General features: G+C 52.5%; 1 long non-coding RNA gene across 1 annotated transcript in view; it reads right to left on the minus strand.

Annotated features, from left to right (window-relative positions):
• The window catches only part of LOC110403925, a 32,126-nt gene extending 16,735 nt beyond the window's left edge, over nt 1-15,391 (minus strand). Inside the window, exons 1-2 of the long non-coding RNA XR_002441914.1 lie at nt 15,108-15,391; nt 6,472-6,541 (exon numbers count right to left, since the gene is read on the minus strand). This is a non-coding gene — a long non-coding RNA (uncharacterized LOC110403925). The remainder of the gene's footprint in view (nt 1-6,471; nt 6,542-15,107) is intronic.

The raw sequence follows: 15,404 nt of genomic DNA on the forward strand, positions 1-15,404 counted from the left end.
TTTAACTAGAGTGGGTAGATCTTGGGGGTATACAACACTACAGGGCTTGCTGGCTTACAGAGAGACCAAACCCAGCGACACAGACCCTGGGCAACCAAGCACCATCTGGTGACCGCCGGCTCCCGACACAATAGCCCACGTTGGCATGTTTATGATAGAGACCAGAGGCGGATTCCCATTATCCCCATCGGATCCTGTGATGTGGTTTCAGGAGAAGGACCATGAGAAGCAGATGGGATAGCAGAAGAGAAAAGAAGACGGCGAGACAGACAGACAGGAGAGATTTATATGAAGCTAAAGCACATACCCATAAACATGGGATAAGCAAATAGCATGTAAGTATGAAATTAAATGCGGGGAATCCATGGTATCCAATAATCAGTCAAATATCTCCTTCACCTCTTTTTTTTACTTTGTCATCAGCATTTTAAAATGAGATATTTATGCCAATAAGTAACCCAGTTGTACACTGTAACCCTGCAAATATTGGCTAGGATCTGAGAGATTCATCCTGACAGACAATTCATTTTTACAGTTATTTTTGGACTCCCAGCTTTCGTGGAACACCGGCTCTCTGTGTTGGATTTTATGCCCCTGAAATGTATTTACAATGCATGGCATCTGTATTGTGCATTACACACTTAAATCATCGCTTTTCATTCGTCGCTTATAAAAAAAATATTGCAATATCCTGAAGCCCCAAATACTCAAATTCAAAATATTATTGGTATGTTTTCAGAGTAATACTATAAAATAACATTGCGTTTTTAGATAAAGGAGGGAAAAGCGATCACGAGGAACATGGATTCCCAAGATCTGGGAAGAGGAGGAGCCTAGATTTCACGCCAAGATAAATGCAAAATAAAAATAAAAGCTGGAAAAAAAAAACAACACCAAGGTTTATTTTCTAAACAAAAACATTGAAACATTTTGTCATTTAAACAAAGGGAGGAAGGCGGGGGAGGCTCCGCATCCTTCACTCGCGCTCTGCAATGGACAAATACTATCAGAAACAAAAAGCGTGGCATAGTTAGCAGGAGCAGAGCTTAGTGCTTTAGATTTAATGATATGTATTTAAGTTCCTTTTAGGGGAAGCCTTCTGCAATCGTTGGGGGGGGGAAAATCATGGTTTTAAAGGCTTCTGTCATTGTTGCCTACAAGCCGAGCAGAAAGGCGCTTTCTTTGTCATCCAGGGGTTTATGGAAACACCTTAATGTGTCCTTTTCATAGGTGAAGCAAGGCACACAAAGCAGCGGCGTGCCAACGCGTCCCCCCCGCCATCGGAAAAATAAATAAATGGAGGAACGCGGGGAAAACGGCCATCGTAATCCACCAACAAAACGACAGCAAGGATGGTCTATCTCAGTAAATATTGCACGTCTCCTGCCAAATCCCTCATGGGCTATTGTCCCGCCATCCCCACCCCCACGCCACCCCTTTTATATGTCATTAAGGATTTTTCGCATACAACCAAACGAGCGGAGGGGGAAGAATGCGTCCGCTCCTTCCCCACCAGTTGGATAAGCCATGACGAGGCGGCTGGGAGACGGCGCGCGGAAAACACAGGGCAAATTAGGAAGTATGTTAATTCAATTAATATCACAGAGGGGCTGGCGGGCGGGGGTGTGTGTGTGTGTGTGTGCAGATTTTCCGCCCGAGGAAGGAGGTGGCAGAGAAAGAACTGGGGCATGCCAGCTCCCGTTATTGTTCTGCCTTCATTGGTAATTAGCAAGATAAGGAGGGGACGGCGTGAGGGAGGCAGCGTGGTGAAGACGAGGCAGCGCTGCACCCCACCTCATGCCCATGCGGCCATCTTACAAGCAGCGCTCGCCTCCCTCAAAATGGCCGCCAGGGCCCACACTACCTCAGGGCCTGCCCCTGCGGGCTGCCCTCTGCTTGGCAGCTGGCACCTGGGGCCTGGAAGCACGGGCAGCCACGCTGCTGCCCTGAAGACAAAGGGAGACAAGGAGACGCCATCGCAGGCCTGCGTGTGCCCATGGGCAGGGCATGCGGCCATCTTAGCCAGGACGTTCATTTGCAGCGTCAAGTGCGGAGCTCTCCACGGCTTTACCCCGGCGCCTGTGGGGAGATTCACCACAGTACACCTCTCCTTCACAAGGCAGTGCATGTTGCCATGCGTGCACGATCACAGCAGTGGCTGTGCTCTCGCCATGCCTGTCCTGCCAGGCAGGTCCCATGTCCAGAACCATGAGAGGAACCAAGGCCTGCCCAGACACCGGAGAGTGAACCGTAGAACTGTTTGAGTTGAGAGGGACCCTTCAAAGCCATCTGGTCCAACTCCCCTGCACTGAACAGGGACACCTGCAGCTGATCAGGTGCTCAGGGCCCCATCCAGCCTGACCTGGAGTGTCTCCAGGGATGGGGCACCCACCACGTTTCTGGGCAACCTGTGCCAGTGCCTCACCACTCTTATTGTAAAAAACCTCTTCCCTATATCCATAAATCTTCCCTCTTTTCATCTGAAACATTTCCCCTTGTCCTATCACAAGAGACCCTGATAGAAAGTCTGGCCCCTTCTTTCTCACAGCCCCTTTAGATACTGAAAGAATCCTGCCTTTCTCCTCTCTGAAACAGAATAAATCCTGAACTGAAACTACAGAGGCACCACTAAAGCACACACAACCTTCCTAAATCTTTGTACTAAATTTAAGACAAACTTAAAACAAAATCAGTTATGAAGGGAAAAGGTAAAGTCATACAGACAGAACAGACAAAGCTGCACCTGGTGTTTCCCATTTACTGGGAACTTTACAATGGAAACATTGGTGTTGTTCAGTTGTCCAAGCGAGCAATATCAGACACCGAATGAGGAACTCTCATCCGTGGTCATGGGCTGTCTTCAGGATGGCTATAGCAATTACTCACATAAAAGCAGTATTTGGGAAGCATTTCATGTGTCTTTAGCCAAGATGAGGCTATTTGCATGGCAAAATAGGCACATGACACACATTGAAAATTTGGCATCTGCTCCACGACTCCGCTGAGAACCAGAGCACGCGTTACCCGGGCAAGAGGGCGATTACAGCCGCACACAGACAAGCTGTGTTATACATCTCAGTTAGACAGTGAAACATAAGGGATGGCAGGCTGGCTGTTCCACTCTGGCGTTGTCTACATGGAAAGCCCCACCATTATCATGACAGCACTATAGGTCAACCGTTTCTGCTGCTCATTGCTCCACTTGTATTCCAGGCCAAGACCGGCTTTCTCCAGTTGAGCTTAAACTGCTTCTAGCATGACATCGCCATATACAGGACAGTCCTGCTTCTGGTAAAGGAAATATCCATGGAGGTTGTACGCGTACAACTCCTTGCTTTAAAATCCGCCCCCCAACCATGCGTCTGTAGCTAGACCTGCCCTTCGGCTAACCTTTCTGTACTCCATGCACTTCTGGGCTGTTCACAGTGCCCGTGAAACACTATTACACCCTGCTTCCCTTGGGTGCTAATCCTGCTTGTCAACCCAAAGGCAGAAACAGACGGTGGCTTGGCATTTTGATTACATTGTGATCTGTTTGAACCTTCCAGACTCTTTTGATGTCTGTGCAAATTTGAAAGGGGGAGTCACAATCCTCCACAATGAAAGTCCGCTATCGCATGGCAAAACTTCTCGGGACTCCTGTGTCCGTAGGCAGCACTGGATTTGGAGCAGGGAGGGGAGTTACAGCTCCTTCAGGAAGAGCCTGAATTTCAGACTAACCAATTTTGGCCCTAAGCGGAGAACACTACGGGGACAGCGTGTTGCTCTTCAAACAAATGCATGCACAGGGGGGTGTGCGCATGCACAGAGACACCATATTTATACAAATAGATGCATTCATAGGAAAATGCAAATAGCATCCTCTTCTGTCCCAGGCTCCCTTTGAGCTCCTGACATCCCAAGGTTTCAGAGGAGTACAGCCGAGCCTCAGATCAAACATTAGCCCTGCGGGGGTTCCCTCAGGGAAGCAGCCATGCACCGGGGTCTCTTCCCCGCTTCCGTGCGAGGTTTCCCGACCTGGCCTTCCTTGGGTGCTCTGTTCTGACACACGTACAACGCACGCGCATGCATGCAGAGCCTTTCTAAAAGGCGCTCTGGGAATTGCACTCCGCTTCCTCCTTCTTCCGAATCAATTGTCATAAAACAGCTTTTGTTTTATTTTTAACAAAGCGACAGAAAATAACCTCTGCTCGCAGCCCTTCCCCCTCGCACAACCCTGTCCTTTGGCACAACAAGCTGCCCAGTGCCCCCAAGGAAGCGGGCAGCAATGCTTTCTGGAGCATGGAAACAGCTCCTCTGCCCTTTCTCTAGAGACCGTTCCTTGGCAGGAGAGCGAGGCAGCTGGAAGTGAGGGGGGCATTCCAAACCTCCCCAGTCCAATTCTAGTTGTCCCCTTCATCCCTACCCACTGAGGCGCCCACTTTTGACCTGCATTTTCCCTTGTGCTCTGCAAACCGTGGTGTCTCTCAATCATGGATACCACCAAAAGCTGACCGCACAGCAAGTGATAGGCTGGCATACAACCTGTGAGAGCCCAAGCTCTGCTGCCTGTGGCACATCCTTTTCCTCAGGCTGGCTAAGCCAAGGACCTGTCCCTCCTCCTGCATGGCTTTGCTCACCGGGGCCCAGGACTCAGACATGCAGAAACACTTCCTGATGAAACCCATCAGTGAGTGAGTGGCAGCTGAGCAGGTAAGGAGCAAGACGCAGGGCCAGACAGCAGCCAGGGGGGAAGGCAGCGGGTGGAGGGAACGTGCCTCAGGAGGAATACTCACAAAGGGCTGCTTTCATTAATAAAACATTCCCCCCTCGGTCGCCTTTTGATTTGGGTGTAAGAATTAACCCCATCTGCCCAACAGCACGCTACCTACCAAGTCATCTCTGCTGAGGAAGACTGTCTGACATGTGTCCGCTCAATTGCTACGCCTCCCCCTGCCCACGCTCCTCAGCTCTCCAGACCCCCTCCAAACAGCTCATGAGCCTCGCTGGGTTTGCCCTATTGAAGAGATCCTCTTCCCACAAGATAGATTAGACCCAGTGAAAATAGGCTTAGTGAAAATACCATTTCACTATTAATGCCCCCCCCCCGCCTTCACACTCTCACACACCCAGAAAGATTATAACAAATCCGAGTCACCTTTTGCCCCTGCTAACTACTGCTCCAGTCTTTGCTCTGCATGCCGTCTGCAGCGAGCTAGAGAGCCGGGCACAGGGTAGTACTTGCATGTAGAGACACACATGTAGCTAGCCAGCATTGGACATACTCAGCCACAGGGCACAGCTCTCCCTGGCATCAGCTTGCCTTGCTACGACACCCAACCTGCCCCTCTCTGCTGTAATTGCTGTGCCTGGTCCTTGGGCATCAGCAGAAAGTTGCAGCAAAACCTGCACTGGTTTAATCTCTCTGCTCCAAATTGGTGGGGGGTTGCTTTTACGTCACCAAGACATTTCTGTTCTCTCCTCTTCTGTTTTAAATAAAGCCAAGATGAAGAGACGCCTTCGAACAGACAGCCCCTTCATTTTCCAGAGGTGTGTTTTAATGAGTGACTCGCCTTCCAAAAAGGGGCCGGCGGAGGGGAAGGGCAGCAGATCCTCCACACAAATTCAATAGCGGGTAGGTTGCCATGGGCTAAAGCATTTCTTTGCACACATGAAGGGAAGGGACTCCAGAGCACTAAGGGTTTTGCCTCCCATGAGTTATAGCTCTACCCTTCAAGAGCGGAATAAATGCTTTATCCCATTGCAGCCTGCGATGTATTCTACATAGATGGATTGATTTCCCCTATTGTTCTTAATAAATCCTGGCGCATGAAGAAACTCACTGCACAGCCATTTTTCCTGCCTTGTTCTACCTTGCAGAAGTAATAAGGGTCAGATGTGACTGCAGTGGGAAGCAAAGGCCGTACACAAGGCGGTACTGTGCTGTATGCAGTGGCTGTGCTTGGTGGGTGCAGACAAGCAACACCCTTTTCTCTGTTTATGCTTCCAGCCTGCGTCTAAACCGAGGAACAACAAACAAAAACAAAATGCCAAACCGACTGCCCACATCAATGACTCTCAGCTACATCTCTCATACCACCTCCCAGCTACACCATTCAAACCCTCCATTTTTGCTGCAAGGCCCTCTTCCTCCCTTCTGCTTTTCCTGCTCGCATGGGTTTGCACCCACACTCTCTCCCAGCTCCAGGTGGGTGTTTGCTGACCACAGCCTTGTTGGTGCTCAGTGAGGAGCACTGCTGTGCTCCAGGAAGCAGGTAGGCTTTGCACAATCCGCCTTGGCCGCCTGCCTCCAGCTCCATCCAGGCTCACCGGGTTATCACCGCTGGCCTTCTCTAGCAGCAGCTAACAACTGGCCCTGGTTCAATAGCCTCACTGGGAAACCTGGCTGCGGGAGGGAGGGATCAGGTAAAAGAGCTGCTCTCCCATTGCACAGAGGGATGCAGTCCTTCAGCACGACTCCCAGGGACTCACCTCTCCTCGCTCAGGTGGAGACGTCCCAGCCCTTCCCAAGGCATCCTGCTCCATGAACTCGCAGTCAGCTCTGATTAAGGAAAAGAGAATTTGTCTCAATTAGAAAGCGGCTCCTACTCATACGGACGGATGTCAAGTAATTACCAAACATCACTCATGAAGAAAGGGCTGGAAAAGAGACCTTATATTTGGGACCCTGCAAACTCGTGCACACAATTGCGAGTGAGTTACGGACCTTGGCATGCTTCAGAGCATACCTTGTGCAGATGCTTTCGAACCCGTCCCCTCGGCTGAAATACACAGCCACATAAAATACAGCCAGACACAACCATGTCCTCTAATAAGGAAATAAAGCCGAGCGGACCTGCACTGCCAGAGCCCAGAGAGAAACACTGTCTCTTTAATTTTCTCCCTGGCTATCTCATCCTTTGCACAAACTCTTTCCTCCCCGTGGCTTCTTCCAGCCTGGTGGGCAAAGTGGGAAAACATCATTAGGGAGGAAAAATAATTTAGTTTGTTAATCAGTATCCAGTGGTGGGAAACAAGAAAGACAGAGAGCAGGGCTGGCGGTTAGGGCTTAGGAAGGGCCAGCACAAAGCCCACCATTCATGACATCTGGGGCTGGGATTCTCATTGAATTAAACAGACACAAAGAGCAGAGGCATTTCATGCTCTCTTCACAAGAATTATCATATCTCCCTGGCACTAGGAAACCTTCAGCATGGGAGAGGGGGAGAGAAAGAGAAAGGGAGAGAGAGGGGAAAGCGGGCAGGCTGGGTAGAAATATGGGGCAGGGTAGAGGAGGCTTTGTTCCAGGCTTGGATTTATGGATGGGATGCAGCGCGGTGCTTTGCTGGGAGAGACGGGGCCCTCGCGCACTGGGTCTAATAAGAATCAGCAAATGTGAAACAGGGGGCCCCTGTGTACCATGAAGCTGGGAAACCCGCGTTTGACAAGCCAACAGAATAACCACTCGCGTCTCAAGGCTGCGGAAGGATGCTGACGTTCGGAGCAGATGCGTCGTCTCGTGTGTGTGTGTCAGCAAGGAGAGGGAGAGGGGAGCAGCGAGGACTATAAACAGGAGACCAGGCAGCATCGTTTGGTCATGAAAATTAATTAGCTAATATGCAAACCATAGCTGCCCTGCGAGCGTTCCCCACAAAGCTACGGTGTGTGCCGAGCCTGTGACTGGGAATGACAGGGGCAGATTAGGCGGCTCTGTGGGACGCGCCTGGCAGCAGGAAAAGCACAGCCCATGCGAAAACAGTGAGGAGGGGACGGTCAGGTCCTCGGAGAAGCCAGAGAGCCTAGGAGACAGGAGAGAGATGTGGGAGACAGTGGGCACCAAGCTGAGGCCAGGCATCACGCTGCTGCAGCAGCTGGGATTGGGGTGGAGATGGAAAAAAGAGCCCCTTCTGGGCCTGGTGGCAAGTGAGAGCACTTAGGGTTTAGCAGAACCTGTCGTTTCCTGCAGGCTCACACAGCAGAGAGCCATCCCATTCGGTCTCTGGGCATCAGCACTGGATCTGGGAGACTCCCCACAGCGTTACCTGTGGGAAGAAGGGACAGATCTCTGACCTCACGTCGCCAGGGTGATGTGACCCCACGTACCAGTGCCTCAAGCAGATACCACAGCTCAGTGATGAAGGTGAGAAACTCAAGACCAACTTTGCGTGGCCCAATCCCCAAGGTCTCAGACCCCACACTTATTTTTTGGAGAAAGGAAGTACAGGCAGCAATTACCCAGGAAAAAAAAAATGCCCAAAAAGAGAATGAAGAGATGTAGCAAGAAATTGGTAGAAAAAAATAGAGAAGCCCCTTCGAGAGGGGATGTGTGCCATAAGCGAGGAACGTGCTGGAAACAAAGGGATGCAAGGAGAAAGGAGAGGCTGGGACGGGCATCGCGGAGACATGGAGGTAAAAGTTGAAAAGGAAGCACTAATTAGCACCCAGACCATCACTTTCCATTAATAGCTTGTCACCGTTTCCTTGATGTTGCTGAGAGCAGGAAAGTTGGTATGTGTGATGCTTACCTGTCTCTATCTCATTAACAGAAGTCAGGGTGAGAACAGACATTTATTGCCTGCATCCAGATAGACAGGCCCTTTGCTGAACCGAGATGCGGGAGAGAGGGGGAAAGTTATGAAGAAGATGCTCGTGGAACACCGGTCAGCACCCACACAATGGGAACCCCAGTGCGGTGCACGTAGATACACACTGGGCCAGCACAGGAGCAGCCCCTGTAGCCGGCACCAGGCTCCAGGAACCCACGAGGCAAAAATTGCTGGATTCCTCTCTGCTATAAAACAGAGTGAGACAAACGTGTCCTCACAGATATTGCAAGGCAGAACGGAGAGAAATCCCAGGAAACAAAGAAAAGGAAAAAGAAAGCCATCTCCAGCAAAGATAAATCTGCATTGCACGCCATCACCTCCAAAGGAAAGTGGAGGAAATTCTTCCAGCAGTTAAAAAAAGAGATCAAATCTCCCATTTAATGCACAAAGGCCTCCTTTTTCCCTCCAACATGTGCTCCGTGGGAAGAAGGAGCATGCGAGGCGAGGACCCAGGCAGCGCACGTCGGGAGGTGTGACGCCGGGAGCACGCGCGTGTGCACCCTCCTAGGGCCACGCTGGCTTTCCCAAGTGCCATTTCAATGAACACAACGAAGATTCCTCAAGAGAAGGAGCCCAAACTTCCCTAGGAGTGTATGAGGCAAAACCAAAGGCAAAGAAAACATCGAGGCTGGTGCTGGCGGAACAAAGGCTTCCCTCTTTCAGCTTGGAGACATCTTCTTGGCCATTGAGCTCAGATCAAGTGTAGGCTCTGTTGACTCCCCCACCTATTCAAAGAGCACTTTCAATAGTCCAATCGGGCTTTGCTGTTCTATGGCTTCTCTACCCCCGCATTTTTCATCCCCTACCAATGCCGTTAATGCCACATGCAGAAACCCAACCCTGAAAAGGCCTCATTTGAACTTCGTGGTCAAGCACTTCACAAGTTCGGAAATGCTCAATTTACGGCTGTCCGTGCAACCTCAGTTCCACCTCTCCGTGCAGCCACCCTGACCAGAGTAAGAGGGAGCGAGCTATAAATAGGCTGTGACCGAGTCACTGCAGCCCAAGATGGGCACGGGCAGCGGAGGCTGAATTACATCCCACGGCCAAACCGCAGTCGCGCACCCCGACCTGCGAGCTCTTGGTTCGGTGCCTTAAACCCCGTACATTTTTAATCTGCAGAAATCACGTGCATTCTAAACATACAGAAAATGTATTATTTATGCCTAATAAATAATACATTGTTTATATAAGCAAAAAGAAAAAAAAAAAAGCAAAAAAAAAAAAAAAACCAATTGTACGCAAGTGTAGCAAATTCCCCTCCCTCCGCCCCATACTCATCGCGGGGAGAGGGATTTCGAGCCCGGAGCCTCGGCACAGATTTCTGCCACTATGAAATACAGAGCTAATGTTATCTGGCAGCGGCAGAAGGCTGCTCTCCCGGGGTCGGCGGTGCAGGAAGGCAAACCGCTGGGGCTGGCAGGACCCATGCACACAAATGCAATTTTTTTCCTTCCAGCACCGGGACCTGGAGGAGTTTGGTGCCGGGAGATTGAGGTGCAGATGGGTTGGATGTGGAGGGGGCTCGTAGAGGCGGTCGTGATGGTTCTCCCATCCAAGCCAGCTGTGCCAGGGCACCGTGCTCCTGGTTTGTTGTGATTATTATTCCAGAGAAACAACGCATTCATTTTTTTTTCCCCCGCCTCAAAGAGGCAACCGAAGGGAAATTGCGATTCTGAATGATTCATAATTCAGCTAAACCTGAAAGGAATTTAGGGGACAAAGAATAGGCATCGCTCTCGCCGAACAGCTTCCCCCCGCCGAATTTCAAGGGCCCGCAGCAAACAATGGCAGTGTCAGAGGGTCTCAAAAAGAGAAAAAAAAAGTTCAAGAATCTTTACAATAAAAAGTGTTAGGCAACACAGAGGTCAGAGCCTACCCCTCCTATAATAAATAGCAGCACGATCTTACATTAACTATAGGAGACATTTTAATGCAGTGCCTCAGCTTCGCGCTAATTATACTTTTTCACCATATTTTGAACCTAAGAAAAAAATGTCATCAGTTAATTATAACAGATGAGGGAGTGTGAAGACTTCCTCAATAAATAATGCCTTGATATCTCATATCCAACATGCTGCGCGCACGGCTCTGAAGGTGCCCAGAAATATGTCCTCGCAGGAAATACATCAAGAAATGATGGTCCCATAAGCTGGCTTTGTTTCCAAGCCTTGATTTTCGGCCCAATAATTAAGTGATTTTTTATGGATCTGGGAGAGTAAAGGTCGTGGGACTGTTGGAATGGTGCCAGGGAGATTCAGCGTAAGGGGAAAAAATAAAATCCCAAACCAAAATGGGACATAAAAGACACGCACACAAGCGATTTGGTGCTGCCAGCTTTCCCCAGGTCTCATCCTTCTGCTCCTCCCAGCGCCTCCGTGGCAGCCTTGAAGCCAGGGTTTAATGAAAGCAGGATGGTGCCACAGAGCAGAGACCCGTACCCATAGAGCAGGGACCCGACCCTGTGCCACCGCGGGGTGCCCGTCCCTGCCGGGGCTGGCGGGTGCCGGGGCGGTGACGGAGCTCCAAGCACATCACCCTTCTTTCAGCTCCTTCCCCACCTGGCACCCCTCACTTCCCCCTCTGAAGGGCCGGGATTTGGCGTGGGAAAGATGGCTTTGGGCTTTTCACAAATCCAGTATCCCCTTGAACCAAAACCAATTAGCCTGGCCCAAGGTCCTGCCATTGAGGGACTGTCCCTTCTTTTCAAACCCCCGCGGGCTCAATTGCTCTAAGGAGCCTGGATGTGAATGAGCAAAGCCCACTTAAAGTGGTACTTAAGGCCAGACCAGGGTGAAGGAAAAGAGAAAGCCTCTATAGGAACAGCAAGCCGAGTTTCCAAGAGACAGCTAACTGACAGAGATTGTGTGCTTTCCTCCCCAGCCTGTTTTCTTTTTTTTACCCCCATTCCTGAGCTGTGCAGGGGAACGCCCCTGAACCCAACCTGAGCCACTGAACAAACACGGATGCGGCACCCGGAGCTCTGTCCCCACCCTGCACACCTTCGCTTCTGACAATGCATTTTGGGGCAAGAAACACCAAAAAGCGGCAAACCAACCCCTGGGCAGGGTGGCAGAGGGAAGCTGGCACAGGAGGCGATGTCACCATCTCACACCACCAACCCCAGCACCTCGTGAGGATTTGGGGTGACAAAGCGCCCAGGTGACACGTGGCGCCCGCACCACGTGTGAGATGCAGGCACCCTCCCGCTCACAGCTCCGAAAAGCTCCCGGTGCCAAATTAGCACCTGGCACCCACCGAGCACCCTGCCCTGAGGGGATGGGAGCTGTGTGCTGCAAGACCTGGGCAGGGCCTCGTGCACAGCCCCGTGGCACTGACAGAGCCAGGACACAGGGGCAGGTGGGTGCAGGCAGCACGCGATGAACCAGGGAGACAAAAGGAGCGACAGAGCCAGGCCTCCAGCTCCACACCAGCCATCGCCAGGCAATTCCACAAAAATGCCCATTGATGGGATCTCATCCATAACCAAGCGGCCCTGCCTCCATTCAGCACAGCTTGTTGGAGCAGCAGGCACCAGGCAGCCCCGTCCCCACCCACTTGGAGCCACACGGGTTGGGCACCGGGTACAAATCCATGAGCCCATCCCGCTGCATGGGGAGAAGTTTTGGGGAAGAGAAATAAAGAAAAGAGCTTGAGTGCGCCATGCCCCATGGCATCGATCCCCTCATGGCATTTTCCACTTACCCCCGAGGCACACGCGTGGATCCTTATATCCCCATCTCCCTCTGCCCACCCCCAGCACTGCTGAAGAACAAAGACTTCACACCCGGCCTCGGAGACCTCACCCCACCCGCACTGCACCCTGTGCCTCTTGAAGGGACCGCCACCGGCACCGGGGGGACCCGGGGGCCGCACTCTGCTCCCTGCCCGCAGCGTCGCACAGGTGATGGGGGCACCAGCAGGCACCGTCCTCCTGGATTTGAGAGGAAGGATGGGGCTGACACCGACACTGGCACCAGCAGGGTGCAGGCTGCTGGGATGCTTCAGGTGTGGCCCCGCTCGCCAAAACTCATCCCATGCCCAAAGGAGGTGGGTGAGCGGCCCGTCAGAAGGCAGAAAGCGGAGAAGCAGCACCAGGCTGCAAGGAGGGCACTGTGGTGGGGATGGGTGCATCCTCGCTGCCAACTGCCTGGGTGAAAACGAAGAATGAAACCCCAGCAAAAATGCAACCACAGCTCTTCTTGCCCGGAACCTGAAGGGCAAAGTGCTCCATCCTTGCCTCAAGCCTGCCTTGGGGGAACGGCTCTGGGATACATGGGGTAGCCCTGCAAAACAGCCGAACAATCAGCTGAGAGCAGGGGGCTTCGGGGAGGGAAAATCTGGGAGCTGAGGGTGGTGTCTGAGCACCTGATCCGACAGCAAGGCGACAGAGCTCGCCTCGTCCTTTGTGGGAGTTCACGTGCACACACTGATCGCCACACTTCCATTTTATTTCATAAATTATATATATGTACGTATTTATACACACACACACAAACACACTCATTAGACGCGTGTATATATATTTATACACACTTTTTTTTTCCCCCTTGGCTTTTTCTTTTTAAATGCTCACCTTCTGCCACTACAAAAGCCGGGGACAGAACTACCTCCTGGGCTGTGCCATGCAGCAGCACTCCAGCACGCAGCTCTCCTCTACCACCGCTCCAGCGCTTCCCCCTGAATTACATTCATTAGGAATTTGAATGTTTCTTCCTTCCATCCCCCATCAAATCATTACTCCGGAATAAATGCATTCATCAAGCACCTTGCTCGCTTTGTTCGCTCCAGTTTTAAAGCATCTCCACCGCAACGCTTGCACCTGACTCGGTGCTATCACACGGGAGGGAAAATAAATAAATAGAGGAACTGAGCACCAAACACGACCTAGTGCAAATAATTGGAGAATTATTTCTTAAAAATAACCGGCGTAATAGAGGAGCGAAAGGGCTGCGTTCCCTCCTCCCACCTCCGATCTCTTCCACAATTTCTGGGGTTGCATCGAGCGTGCATATTCCAGATGGAGAGAAGGAGGCAGGCTCCTAATGACACGTCTTTGGCTGCCTTTGGAATGAATGATTCATTCGGCGCTCGCCGAGCCGCGGAGCCGCCGTTGAGTTACATTTCCCGAAAATCCGTATCTTTAATTCTGGCGCTGCGTGTGGGACCCAGCAAATCACGGAATTACCGCTGTAACTTCAGATTAGTAACGCTTCCTAAATGATAGTCTAATTCCAGGCCTTCATGCTTCTCAGCGCTCCCGCTCGCGCTGCCTTTCCCTGGGAGGTTTCCTGCGGAATTAGCGCTGCCGCCGCCGTCTCTCTCTGCCCCTTTTTAATTTCTCCAATGACTCCTCATTAGAATCTCTATTAACAACGCTCCTCGGAACTTTGCTTTCCCACGGTACAGCCGAATTCAGGCTGAGATCCTTTCTCCCGATGGGGTGACGGCGGTGCTTTGGCCCTGGAAGCGGCTGATGCCGGCCCTGCGCCGGGGATGGTGCAGAGCCCCCGGGGCGTGCGGAGCTTCCACTTCTCGCTCTCTTGCACCCAGATGAGTGCGGGCTCAGGCCCCGATGCTGCCCTCTCCTCTCTGCCAAAAGGACGGGGCCGGGCACCCGCACCCATACATGCAAGCAGAGGGAGCGCGGCAGCATCCTGCCCATCTCGTTCCTCTCCCGCACCGCGGGGGCAGCGAACGGCCCCGGGAAGGCGGCGGGGACGGCTCCCTCTGCAGCCACCCCCGGGGTTGTCACGCCGGGACCGTCCCCGCGGGCACCGGGCGAAGGGCTGCGGCCGCACCCCATGGGTGCCCCAAGGGGGGCCCGGGGACCCCAAACCCAACCGGGGGTGCTCGCCCCACGCCGGCTGCAAAAACGTGCCGGGGCGGCTCGGCGGAGAGCGCGGTGCTTTGTGTCGCCATGGGAACGGAATGCAGATTTGCCAATTGCTTTTTTTTTTTTTTTTCTTTTCTTTCTTTCTTTCCTTTTTTTTTTTTTTTTTTTCCTATTATTTGCCAGACATTGTAATACATATTACGCTCCAACTTCTGGGGCTCGCGGCGGAGGTGCGGGAGGCTCTGTGCCTGCGCTGCCGGAGGGGAGCACCGGGCTGCGGGACCCGTCCTGGGGATCCCCTCCCTGCAGACCTCCCCGGCAACAGCGAACTCACAGGGAAAGTGCAGGCATGATCACCAAGTTGGCCTTCTAGGGGAGGCCGGGATCAAGCCCAAAGCCGAAAAAGAGAAAAAAAAAAAGAGAGAGAGAGGAGAAATAGGGAGGAGGAGAGGATAAAATATCACTAAGCGGGTTTTCATCGAGGTCTGACCGCAGCCTGCGCCGGGGGGGCTTTGTTAGCAAAGCAGCCCGGGGGGCTCGACTCTTCCAGCACGCAGCCAGCTTCCGTGTACCTGGCGCTGAGCGCGTGTGCACGGGGCTCCCCCGTCCCTCCCTCCCGGCGCAGCGAAGCCGCGGTTACCGCTGCCCGGAGCGCGGCGGAGCGGCCCGACGGGGCGGGCGCTTACCTGGAGCCCCGAGGTGGCGGGCGGAGGGCGGCGGGCGGGGCTGCTGCGGGCTGCGGGGCCGCTGGTGCTGCTGCAGCCGCTTCCCCCGGGCGTGCAGGTCTGGAAGTCATTTCTACTTTCGGTTATCTAGCTTTATGATGGCTCCACAACACTCATACAGCTAGATAACCAAAGACAGAAACATCCCTCCGTCGGGGGCTGCCGTCCGTCGGGCGCGGGGCGAAGGCGCACGGCCGGGGCAGAGCGGCCGGGATCTGCCACCGGGGAACCACGGAGACAAAAAAAAAAAAAAAAAAA

The sequence above is a fragment of the Numida meleagris genome, chromosome 9 (genome assembly GCF_002078875.1).
Source record: "Numida meleagris isolate 19003 breed g44 Domestic line chromosome 9, NumMel1.0, whole genome shotgun sequence".
Classification (NCBI taxonomy): Eukaryota; Metazoa; Chordata; class Aves; order Galliformes; family Numididae; genus Numida; species Numida meleagris.